General features: G+C 41.8%; 1 protein-coding gene across 2 annotated transcripts in view; it reads right to left on the bottom strand.

Annotated features, from left to right (window-relative positions):
* Window positions 1-12461, bottom strand: part of LOC117429499 (FERM domain-containing protein 5) — an 86042-nt gene that overhangs the window by 52065 nt on the left and 21516 nt on the right. The gene's annotated exons all lie outside the window — the stretch shown is intronic.

The following is a 12461-nucleotide window of genomic DNA, read 5'->3' as shown; positions in this document are numbered from 1 at the left end:
TCGCGGCTTCTGAATCAACCTCCAAGGATTCAAACTGAAGAGGCACTCAAAGCACATCAGCAGCAATGCGGCCCAGTCAAGCATTACAAAAAAATAAATCACAAGAGAGGACAACTGAGTTATTTTAAAGAGAAAAGCGCCCAAAAGCAACAAACTGTTCACAGAGCATCAGGCAGAGATGTTACTGCTCCGAGGGTGCTTCCGTTGCGCAGGATGAACCAGAGTTAAGTTAATTTAATAGACTGTTGCAGAAGGCTCGCTTGGCTCAGGTCAGTGAGGGAACATGTTTCAGTGCTGCCGGGCCCCTCAGTCATTCTCTAGCAGTGGTGATGTCACACAGCATACGTGCTCCGCTTGAGAGATGGCTCCCCAGTGCACGTTGCACCAGGCGTGTGGAGATCATTCCCCGACCCTGCTGTTTAGCTTCCCCCTCAGACTCTGCAGCCACTGTGCAGTCACAAGCACCATGCGTTGATTAAGAATCAGATGCAGCTGGTGCTACCTATTTCATTATCCTGCAACTAGCTTCTGAAATGATCTCAGGAAACAGACCACTAGCAATACTAACATGTGAGACTTGAATAGAACTGATATATGCTGCACTTCTTCACTGCATTTCCTGAGCATTGCACTACTGCACATTGCTAGTTCAACCAATACTGGTGTGGGGGTCTGCTGCATTGAAATAAGTTTGCCAGGTATATGTTCCCTATATTGCTTCTTTCCTTATCTTGTTTCAATGCGACGTGCACCAAGCTGCCTGTCCAGCTGAATTTAGACTGCTAAAGGGGCGATATCCAAGACTTTTTAAACATCCTGTTTCCTGTCGTTAGCGTGACAACACATTTTTTTTACTTCACCTGTCAAAGTGGAAATAAAGAGGGCAGAACATTTTTTGAAAGCACTGGTTAGTGCCCTTCCAGGAGATTATTAATACACATCTCAAGAGCTGTCATGTCTGCAGGCCGTTTTAAAAGTTGTACATCTTTAAGGAATCATGTTTTTATTCCTGACACCTTCCTTGCACCACATATGACTCAATCAGACTAGGTTTTTTAAGGGCAAAAGCTTAAACAGCTCTTTAAGGTATACGCCCACAACCCATATTAACAAACTCATAAGATAATGCACGTATTGCTACAGAACATTTTGAAAACATTCACTGCTTGATGGTAAACTGGAGGCACGGCTGTCCTGAATTGTTTTTTATTTTTTATTTAAACACTTCTATAGCCACAGACCTCCTCAAAAACAAAAGCTTCCAGGTCTGTGGTTTCCTGAACACTGGAAATGAAGCTGAATGTGTTCGATTCATCAGCGCTGCGGATGGCTGCCCTCCTCCTGCAATGCGTCACGGCGAACCTAATGAATCTCAGTTTGTGAGCTGTATGGAAAGCAATGCATATTTTGAGCCGTTAAGACATCAATTCCCTGCTTTTTGAGATTGTTTTAATGAATTGAAAACAAGCCATGGTAAAAGTCCTGGGCTATTTGTGGTATTTGCTCGAGATGTGATTTACACACTGCAATTTGCAGCAAGGCATCAAAGGCACGATATGAGCATTGTAAACAAGTGTAGGCTAAATTGGAGTGGGTTTCAGAAAGCATCCATCAGAGGGTTAGGCTTCAGATAAATATCCTGGCAATGGAAGAGGCAGCTGAATGAGGGCACACCTCCACAACATGACACTATTCTCCAGAGCAAGCACCCAAGGTGGGGGGAACAAAAATAATGGGTGTCTCTTGATGCCAGACGTGTGCAATAAAAAGAACAAGACTGCTGAGCCTTGGGGTATCTGGACACAATTCCCTTGCTTTTGTCAGTATCTGTCTACTTTAAAAAAAAAAAAAAGCAAATGAGCAACGTTCTGTGAAGGAAGCTGGCATGCAAACCACAAATGAATAGTCATGCAATGAAGAGCATTTGTTATCATGCATCACCACTTCACTGAATCGCATTAGTTATATATATACACATACTGTATATACATACGGCTCCTTGTTTATCACGCATTTACACATCAAAACATAAAACAAGGGCAGCGAATTAGTGAAGGGCCCATATACAGTAAATCATTATCAATATCAATCAACGTGTCCTAAATGTGAGCTATGGAATTGATATATAACGATGGAATGCTGGGCATAAAAATCTGTTGCATGTGCTTTGGTCATGGCTAAAGCTTCATGGATTATCTTTGCCAGTGTGTTTGTATTTTGCATGAGATAAACAGTTTAGCACCATTCGCTGAGTTTATACTGTACCTGTGTTGTCTTAAGCAGGAAACACAGGCCTTAACTAGATGGTTAAAGGGGTTTTCTTTCATTACAAGTTAAAAACAATTTCTTTTCTGCTGTTGACCAATCCATCCCTGAGTGCTCTTTATGACTCGAGTTACCACAAACTGCAGACTGCTTTGGTCCTGGAAAAGCCATACAATCATTGATAGGAACAACAAATGCAGGAAAACAATTGCTGAAGCGGGTTCAAAAAGAGCAGCAAAATGCAGCACATCTCTCAGTCTCTCTCTCTCTCTCTCTCTCTCTCTCTCTCTCTCTCTCGCTTTTCAGAGGCTGTATAGAAGCACTTAATCCATAAGGCCTTGCCTTAACAATGCTAACAAAAATAGTCCTTAACAAAAGACTCCTCAAAACGGTGCTTCAAGTTTAATGAATAGATAACAATGCCGGTTATAGTTGGCTGCCTCATATATGGCCAAGAAGAACCGTGGACCTCATTGCACTGTGGACCCCTGGCTCTGTAGTCTCTAATTGAATGCATTAATAACTTGTCAGGACTCAAGGAAATTGCATTGTCAAGGGAGGACCATTCATTCTTATAACGTCTTCTCACAAGAGAAACCATATTGATCTCAGCCTGCAATTGTTTTAATGTAATCTATGAATGTTTTACCCACTTAAGCAGCTATAACTTAGTACACTCAAAGCAGCCCATAACAAAGGGTGAAGCATGTTCTTTGACTGGCTGTGAAGTATCTACACATCACTGGCTTGGATTCTGACAGTGAGGGAGGTCTGACTGCTCTATCACTTTGCTCCTTTAAGACAAGGAGTTGTTTCGAAAAAAAGGTATTGCATCACTATAGACTAATTTTGCTTCATAAAGTCGAGTGAAACCTGCTGAATAATGTTATGTCAACATATTGAATTGCATACCACTTTGAAGTTTTCCATATACTTAATGAAAAACTGACAATTGAAAAATGTGACATTTCGAAATCAAACATGAAATACTGTACTACTATTGTGGCTTCCGGTAGACTTTTGCAATATCATTTTGTAGCTTCTTTGATTACATGATGTTAAATAAAATATCTTAATTATGTTCATATAGTTGTTTTTTTTTTTAAACTATGTCTCAGTCCTACAATTCTACGTGATGCAAGCCTCTTATTTATACGTTTTTCAAGAAATTCATAATTAGACGACATAAATATCAGCAGTGAAGGTCAAACAGTAAAACCTGAATAGCACAGGATACAGTACATTGCACAGTCAGCAGCCATTCAAGTTAGTTATTTCATGGGCATTGCAAACCTAGCTAAACTACACGTTACACAAATAAAAAGAATTGCACAGGATCTGCGATACGACTGCTTAACAAGCAGGTTATAAAGTGCAGGTTATTATTATGCAGCAGTACGTGCCCCTGCTTGAAAGATGGATGCAGCTATTCTGGAACACAGGGTTCCTGAAATTGAATTACCTGTGGTAGCAGACAGTGAAGGAACGAGGTTCACATTGAACAACAAACAAGACAAGCATTGCTTGTGTTGCTGCAGAACAGAGCAGCCACCTCGTGTGTCAGTCCCTGCAGCTGAACCCGCTGTGAAATCACAGTGCCTCGTGCGTCACCAAGGCGTGGAGCAGCAGCCTCACCAGAATGACAATGGAGCAGTCAGTAATCTCACTGCTTACTCCTGAGCACTGCAGTCTCAAGGGCGATCATGTTGATTATGATCAGTGTAAGGGATTCTCGTGAAGATGATGCATACAGTACCATGGTGCTACATACATAAATCTTAACTTTAGTGGGTTGCTTGGTATTACAAAATGCTAAATAGTGCAAGTGGTACATATCACTCTGAAACTGAGTTCCATGCATGCTACATTACAAATACCACTAGAGATATTGAGTTCACTTTGTTTTATTTGAAGATGATGAAGCAAGGTATTGCTTCCTCCTTCTGAATCCAGTGACATTTCCATTTCCACCTGAAGGCACTGCCCTTTCTCTGCACTCCCCAGCCGGCACCGCTCTTCACACCTGTGCACAGGTACACAGCCTTAACACTGACTGCTGTTACTTGCAGATACTGGCAGATTCAGTTTGAGTGTGAAGTTATCCTTTTCCTCTCTCGTGCCGACACAGCACCCCTGCCTCCTCTCTACAGCCTACAGGAAGAGTGCTGACTCAAAACATTCAATAAAAAAGGGCTCAAGAGCTCTGCTGCTTCATACCTGTCAGTATCTTCCAGCAAGTGGAATGCCGCTCGGTCACCCAGGGTAATTCTGTGTGGGGAGTGCGGTGGCCCCAGTGCTTTTCACTTCTTGCTGAACGCTCATCATTTCCTAAGTACCCTTGCTATGTCCTTGCCTGTGCCTAATAGCTGATGATTTAGTTCGTAGTGACAGATCAGTTGAGAGTGAAGGCTCCAGTCAAGCGAGAAGGTCCCTTTCAATACCTGGAGGTTTGAAAACTCAGACCCCTATGGTACTTTGCTTGAGTGACAAGTTGATGAAAATCTGGTGGAAAGACTACAGCGAATGACCCTACCAAAAGAGCTTCAGCCCTGTAAATCGAGACAAGCCTACTGCAGTGCTCGGAACTGTGAGAGAGAGAGAGAGAGAGAGAGAGAGAGAGAGAGAGAGAGAGAGAGAGAGAGAGAGAGAGAGAGAGAGAGAGAAAGAAAGCTTATGGGGCTCGTGCAAACCTATTAGGACCACGATGTAAAAACTGTCAAAGTTAATACTTTTAAAATGATGCTTTCACTTCTGATAAGCTTGGCTATTAAATCCTTAATTGGCAAATGCACTTCTAATCAAGTATAACCCCTCTCAGGGGCACAGCTGAGCATCAGAAAAGCACACTTGTAGGGTTTTATTTCATGAAACATATAAACCTGCTCGCTGGGGTTGATTAAATTGATCCAAATGGTGAAGCATCTAAAAGCTGCCATCATCTAAATCAGCGTCTGTGAGTCTCTTAAGTGTGTGTCTGTCTTAAAGCAGGTAAAATGAGAGGTTTGGTAATATTTTAATAAACAGTGGAGTTTTATTTAGATCTGACCTTTGTTTTTACTTAATGCTGGAAATTGCAAACAACATGACACTTTATAACCTGCATGCACTGCACAGGATGGGTGGGTTGATAAAAACGTACCCTCAGATAGAGAGATTCATTTGGGGTAATAAGCAGTATATTACTCTGCTCCTTTTTACTTTTCTATTTGGATCTGATCAGCTACATTAAACTACAACATTATGAATCTACAGTTGGGGGCTCATGCTTAAACTTAGCGAATCAAAAAAGGCTGTCGTGATCTAGTCCCCTTCTGATTCGCCCCGTAGGTCCTGATTGGAGGGCTGTGCCGGATCGTATGCGACTGACAGACATCAACCTTGCACGCTCCCACCATCCAACCGCTCAGCCAGACACAGTTGACTGCAGCTGACTGGTTTTCACATTACGTTGCAAAGCCTCTGGAACCTGTTGCCCAATTCGCAGGTTCCACTCTGTTTCAATGAAGAACACAAGAGGTAGGTGAAATAAACAAGAACAGAAGAAATGAGACTCCACTTGAACTATGCAATGAGGAGAATGCAATGCTACAGGGAGTTACCATTCAGCCAGCCAAGTGACAGTGATTAAAATGCAGACCTTATCAGCAGCACAGTCGTTTTACAACGTAACCTTCCCCCGAGCGAGAGCGAAAGTAGGATAAAGATGCATACAGATGGATGGGGCTGGTGAAATTAACAAGAAAACATTGCCCATCATACAGCAGGAGCTCTACAATGTTATGGTGGTCTTTTCTAATGAAAGCTCTTTTATGAATAAACACTTCCATCTGATGCTTCAGTCCTAGGGGATCATGAACACCACTTTACCAGCACATCCACGAGCATAGTAACTGCACAGTGACCTACATAATTATGTGGAATTAAAAGTGCAATGGAAAGACAACCTATTTACTCCCATGTTACGCCAAGCAGCTAAGCGTTCGAACTGAAGCTTTTCTCAGTGTTACGATTAAGGTGCTGCCTGTCAGTTTTACTTCACAGCCTTGACAATTCTTATTGAAATCCATGCATGTGAACACAGAAAAAGTTAAAAAAATGACCCTGCGTTACCTGAAGACTGAGAGATGTTATCACTGCATAATGGTCTCGTTGGGGGCAGTTAAGCTTTCTGAAGTGCAGATTAGCCTGAAAACCACTGTAATTATTCTGCACGCTACAATGGTTTTGCAAGATGCATATAGCCCATTGCAATCTGATAAATGCTGCAAGCGAACCAGCTTAATTATCTGTAGGTGCGTAGATTAAGCTATCAGATGACTGCAAGGTTGTATTCAATCAAGCCCTGATGGCATCACAACCTACGTGAGTAAACCTGGAGCTGTTTTGCGAGATTTTGTAAAATCTACAGCTGAAATACAGCCTTACAGCATTCGTTTTAGCACCATCTATTCTTGGTCTCATTACTTGTAACCTAATGGGAAGGAATAGACCTGCTGAAAACATCAAATCAGTTTATTTACAGCAGTGAAAGAAGATGTGACCTGAGTCCTTAGGGGGAAGAATAAAGTTCACGATGAAGGTAAAGTCCAGTGACACACAAGGAAATGTGTGTGGATGTGTATGCGGTTAAATTAGATTAGCACTTCAGTACATTGTTCTCCAACAGGACGATAGATGCATCACATGTCATCAAGCTTCTTCTCTCAGCTTTCCAGAGATACCAGCTGGTTGCTGAGATTATTATTACATTGATTCTTTGTGGAAGTGAGTCACCCTCTCTCTACATCTTCCCCAGCATCTCTGTTGTTTAAATCACATCACGCATGGCTTTCTGTTTGAGGGAACAGGTTCAGCTGAGGAAGGAGCTTCGAGGAGGTATTTCTGTAAGAGGATCCAGCACTGGGGCCCTCAGACCAAAATGATCATTCAACAAAACATAACACAGCCAAACAGGTCTGTTGTTAGCTGGCCACCTTGTACAGAAACCTGTTCTGTAACTTCAAAACAGTAGATATTAATAAATAGTAGAAATCATTTTTGTTCTGAAAGAGTTAAGAGTGCGAGGGGCCGGCGAGACCATCTGGGGATTAAAGAAGTCTGTTGCCATGGAGATTTTAGGTACCACAGCACTACAGACACCAAGGACAGAAGAATGTCATTGACTCTGGCTAGCCTTAAAGGACACTTTCTAAAGAAGTTACAAACACAAATGAAGTTCTATTTGGCTCTGTGCGCCGTTATTTATTTATTTATTTATTTATTTCCACATTTATTTATTTCCATCATTTATTTTCATGCGTTTCGTCTTCTGTGTTGCTACTCTTTTGTTGTCTTCACATATTCCTCTGAATGTTAATAAACAAGCCCTGAGCTTTTACAGCAGTTCTGTCTATGGGGTATGCCCATCTGATTGATGCCTGTACAATGTTGGGTTCCACGATGTATAACATGTGCCAGCATAATAAATGACATTAGTTTCAAGGCGTATTGTGAGACTCATCTGGTGCATCTCAGCAGGGGTTAAAGTGATTTTCTAGAGGAGATAATCTCTTCTTTTACCACTTTTGTATAAGTGGCGTTCACTGGGAGTTTGTAGCTTTAGGGGGAAATGGTGTTTATATTAGTAAGCGCCAGCAGCATCTAGTGCACAGCTGTGTATTTCCAGCCAAACTTGATCAAAGTGTCAGATCGCTTGATGGTGCTGGCTGGAAATGTGCCTTACCCTTTTACTGAATATGACCCGTTCTCTCCGTCTTATACAATGCCTGTATGCAGGGTCTCCAGATTCAAAGAGACGACACAAGAGAAGAACAAGAAATTGTGCTTAAGATCAGTTTATAAAAAAGGGTCTTCTTTCATTCTCGTACACTTTGCTCCGCACATCAGAAAGTCAGACACTGCTATGACAGGACAGGGATCTGAAAGGGTTAACAACATACAGCACAGTCACTTCTGACAGCCTACAAAGCCTACTCTGTTCTGTTATGTAACTGGAAACAGATGCTATGGTGGTTGTTGTTTTTTTTTTTTTTTTTATTAAATCTTTCTAAATTTAGTTCCCAAGAAAGATGGACATGCATCACCCAAACTTCCCAACAAAACCGGGAAAATAAAATGTCATCTCTGCTTAGTAAATGTACAGTAAAGTTATCAAAACAAAATGAAGATGTAGGTAAATAGATAAATATGTTATTGGAATAGAAATAAAATACTTCCTTCTGGAGTTTACAAGGCAACATACAAAAGTAGAGGAAAGGTCTCTCTTTTATAATCCTCTTGTACTGACTGATGGAAGCATGTGAACAGATCACTGCAGACATGCTCAGAGGCCCAAGCGAATGTCACATGGCACTTATTCAGTAGAATCAGAACAGTGCTAGACAATCAGAAAACTGCAGGTGCTGGCCTTTTAATTGGATCCAATTCAGAACCATATGACCGCACTGCCCCAGCCGGGACTCAATGACCCGCTGTTAAATAATTGACGTTTCAAGCAGTAAAGCGGGCGTGATAGAAACAAGCACCCTCAACACCATTAGGCCAATGAGCCCTGGAGCATGCTGGGATATTTAACTTCATGGCTGGCTATTTTTCAAAGCACAAATGCAAAGCGTTCCTCAATGGTTTGTCATGTTTTCTTTTTGCACTCGAAAAGCAAACGACAGTCTTTCTTCCAAGAGGGTATGATAATACAAGGCACTGGCTGAACACCAAATAGTGCATTCCAGTCCTTATTACAAGACTTTGAAAATCATTCCGTGGTTTTCATTTTTTATTTTGCTGTAGTAATTTGAGGACCAATTTCACAGGATTCAGCAGATTGTCACAACTTGCTGTTGAATTGCACACTCAAAGTGTTCATTTGTGAGTATCATTTACCACGTTCCACGAGGAACACTCGGTTACCTTATTCAGCAGACACATTGATACTACATTTACTATGACAGCCCGCTGCCTTAAAAAAAAACATGCTCTTTTAAATTTCACTTTAGCAAGGTCTTGGTTTACCATGTTTAGTAGAGACTGATTCATTGCTGTATGGGTGTTGTCAGACAAAATGCCTCAATTTAAAACCTGAATGCCCTCCCTGTGTAGCTGTCATTGCTGTATGTTTAGTTTGTTGTCTGATAAAGTGTGTGTGTGTGTGTGTGTGCGTGTGTGTGTGTGTGCGCGTACGTGCTTTAACATGCCCATGGATCCAGAGAGGGTACCTCTGAGCAACCGATGTGCCCAAACCTGACCCATGCTGCCAGCCACTTTGCCAGCCAGACATTAATCATCCACTGACAGCAGCTGCTGGAGGCACTGTGTGTGTGTTTTTTTAGAAGGCCTGCTTTCTGTACCTCTCTCCTCATCACTCCACTGCAGTGCCACTGCCCAGCTGTACACAATGCTGCCCCTTGCATTTAGAAACATATCTTAAAGGACTTCTTTCCAAGTGCTGTAGCACAGCCTTTTCTTTACCCATTCCCCATGTTTCACAGCACTGATTAGTAGATTACTGCTTAATTATCTCTCATTATCTCTCCCAAGTTTACTCCGTAATTAACTTACATTTTATTTAATGGAATAGTCAAGTTAATCTCAGGCTATTGGCTAGCCTAGGACTCTATCCTAAAACAAAGCAGCTGAATCATCAAAAAATCTTGGGCTGGCAAGAAATGCAATTCTAATCTCTGGCTTTAGTTTTCTTTTTCTGCATGTGCTTGTGTTTTGTTCTCAGTCCTAATGGTTTGATGTATTTGTATGCAGCTAGTGAAGTTTGAATACATTTCGGAAAGTAACTTCTATGTGCGTGGATGAAACTTTTCATATCAAGTGTAAAAGTGGGGGTTTTATTAAAGGTGGAAGAATTAACATTTTATAAGGAAAGGCATGAAGAACATTATTGCTTTTCTGTAAAATAATGACAGCAAATAGCTTAGGCATTATTCAACCATCGAGGCTAACATCTTAATAATTTGTTGAATTCTTCACATATATACAATGAGGTGCCTTTTTCTTGACCACAGTTAAGTCATATATCTTTTTAACAGAACATAGTCGGTACTGTCAGGCCCAAGCCACACTGTTTCATGACTCATACAGACTATCTCTGCTTTTCTATTCTTTTGTTGTTTCAAAGGTTAATTTTAGCCTACTATTAAGGGTCACACGTGGATTGCAATACTACTCCTGTGGCTAGTAAAAAGGGGAAGCACCAATATAAGAGCTACACAATACATGGTCCCCTCTAGGTTAAGAAGGGAATCTAGTCAGGGTGTACATGTAGTATATTTATGAAAACAGGCAATTCTCCAATTGCTGTAACATCCTCGACAGTGATTTCTAGGTAATATATTTAATAATAGACCAACCCGCCAATGTCAATGCCCCGGGTAACAGCAGGCTTTAACAGAAACTCCTGCAAGTGTAAGCTTGGGAGGGGGATCCAGTCAAGGAGACAGTCTCAGTGTCACGTTCCGCAGGGTCTGATCAGCCTGTAGGTGTATGACATTACAGCTTCACTATCCCTGCATGCTTTCAACAGGACTCTGATAACACAACACCTCTTTAAAACTGTGCTTCATCTCCAGATTGCCTTCTGTTGTTGGAACCACGTTTACAATCTGGCTCTGGAAATGCTTAGGGGATTTCAGAGCTACAAGAGTATTTCAGAGTTCTGGGTAGACTAATGAGTTTCATTAATGTTTCATGTTTGGCAGAAAAAAACGACAAGGGATTGTGGGTTGTGGGCCTTACTTTTGAGGAACAGGTAAATACTGGAGCCATATGCTAGATCTACTTTACCATGTGTGTTTTCAAACTTGATTTATGTTGATGTGGGTTTGTTTGCTTCTTCTTGCCCTTCTGCGTCATTAAAAATGTAAAATATATTGCCCGGGGAAGGAAAAAGGCACCTGGTTTCTCGGATTCATTTTGGCGTGGACAAAAGGCTTGAATGCAACCCCATGAGCGAAACGGGATTGAGCTGGATACTGTCTGTGTGCCTGGTTTTCTGCCTTACTGTACTTGACAGGAACATCAGTGCAACTGTGGTCAGGTTAACTGCCTCACCCCTGAGATCTCTCGAGCCAGCAAAGCAGGGCCAGATCTTCCAGAGAAGCAGCTGAGTGTACAGAAGAGGCTGGGGATAACTGAACGTCAGCTGTGCTGCTTCTCTAGATCTGATGCTCTACCATGACAGCTGTGCAATAAAAGAAAAAAAAATACTCTTCATTTCTGCCTGCTGTGTTTGGGTGGGTAGATTCAGAATAACCAATTTGACCTGGAGTGCTGTCAATCTACACACCTGCGCAGTCCAAAATAAAAAAAGACTCCACTCTTGCCTTAATCATAATGCAATATCTGGATTTCTCAACTCGACGAATCCCTTCCATACCCAGTGGGACAGGACCATCGTGACCTGCAGATGCACATCAGAATTGTCTTTATTAGTTTTTGCTGCAGTTCTCTTCCAGTACTGGCAACGGATGATGGCTGTACAAGGTTACAAAATTCATTTTTCTTTCCTTCTACTACCTAACAAGCTGACTATCTGACATTGATCTGAGTAGAGCCCAAATCATGTACTGCATGTAGGCGATATATATATCTTTGCCTCTTTGCAGTCCAAGATTATTAACAGGACTATATTAATTTTCATAATTCTTTGGCCCAGGAAACTTTTGGAACCCCTGGTTTACAGACAGCACACCTTCATTTGACTGCAGTGTGCTCTAAATGAAAAGCATCACTGCTCTCAAAACACAGCCGATGTAAACTCCACTCGACCTCCCTGTCGGGCTCAATCTCTCCTATTCACTTCTGTTTTCAGGATCTCGGCACTTGGCTCGCGAGAGGGATGGAGTCGCGAGAGCATCAGCGTGGATTAACTGTCTGATGCAGATCATGGTTCTTAGTTTGCATAAATGTATAATTACAGGGGCTGCTGATAATGGAGGGCTTCAATTTGCGCCACCGAACCGTACACAAGGGTTTTAAAGCTCCACAGAACAGCAACGTTACATCAAATATGCAGCAAAAATGCCTGGTGTGAAGACTGGCTACTGTATGGCTTAGGGCGAGAGTAGCAGATGAGGTTTCTGTAGCACTTAATAGCAATTCTCAGCTGAACTGTAATCTCCACACACGCACGCAAGCATGCACGCACACGTGTGTGTGTGTGTTAAAACATTGCATGTAAAACATTCTAT

Source organism: Acipenser ruthenus, chromosome 21 (genome assembly GCF_902713425.1).
Source record: "Acipenser ruthenus chromosome 21, fAciRut3.2 maternal haplotype, whole genome shotgun sequence".
Taxonomy (NCBI): Eukaryota; Metazoa; Chordata; class Actinopteri; order Acipenseriformes; family Acipenseridae; genus Acipenser; species Acipenser ruthenus.
This window is presented reverse-complemented; position numbering and strand designations above follow the sequence as displayed.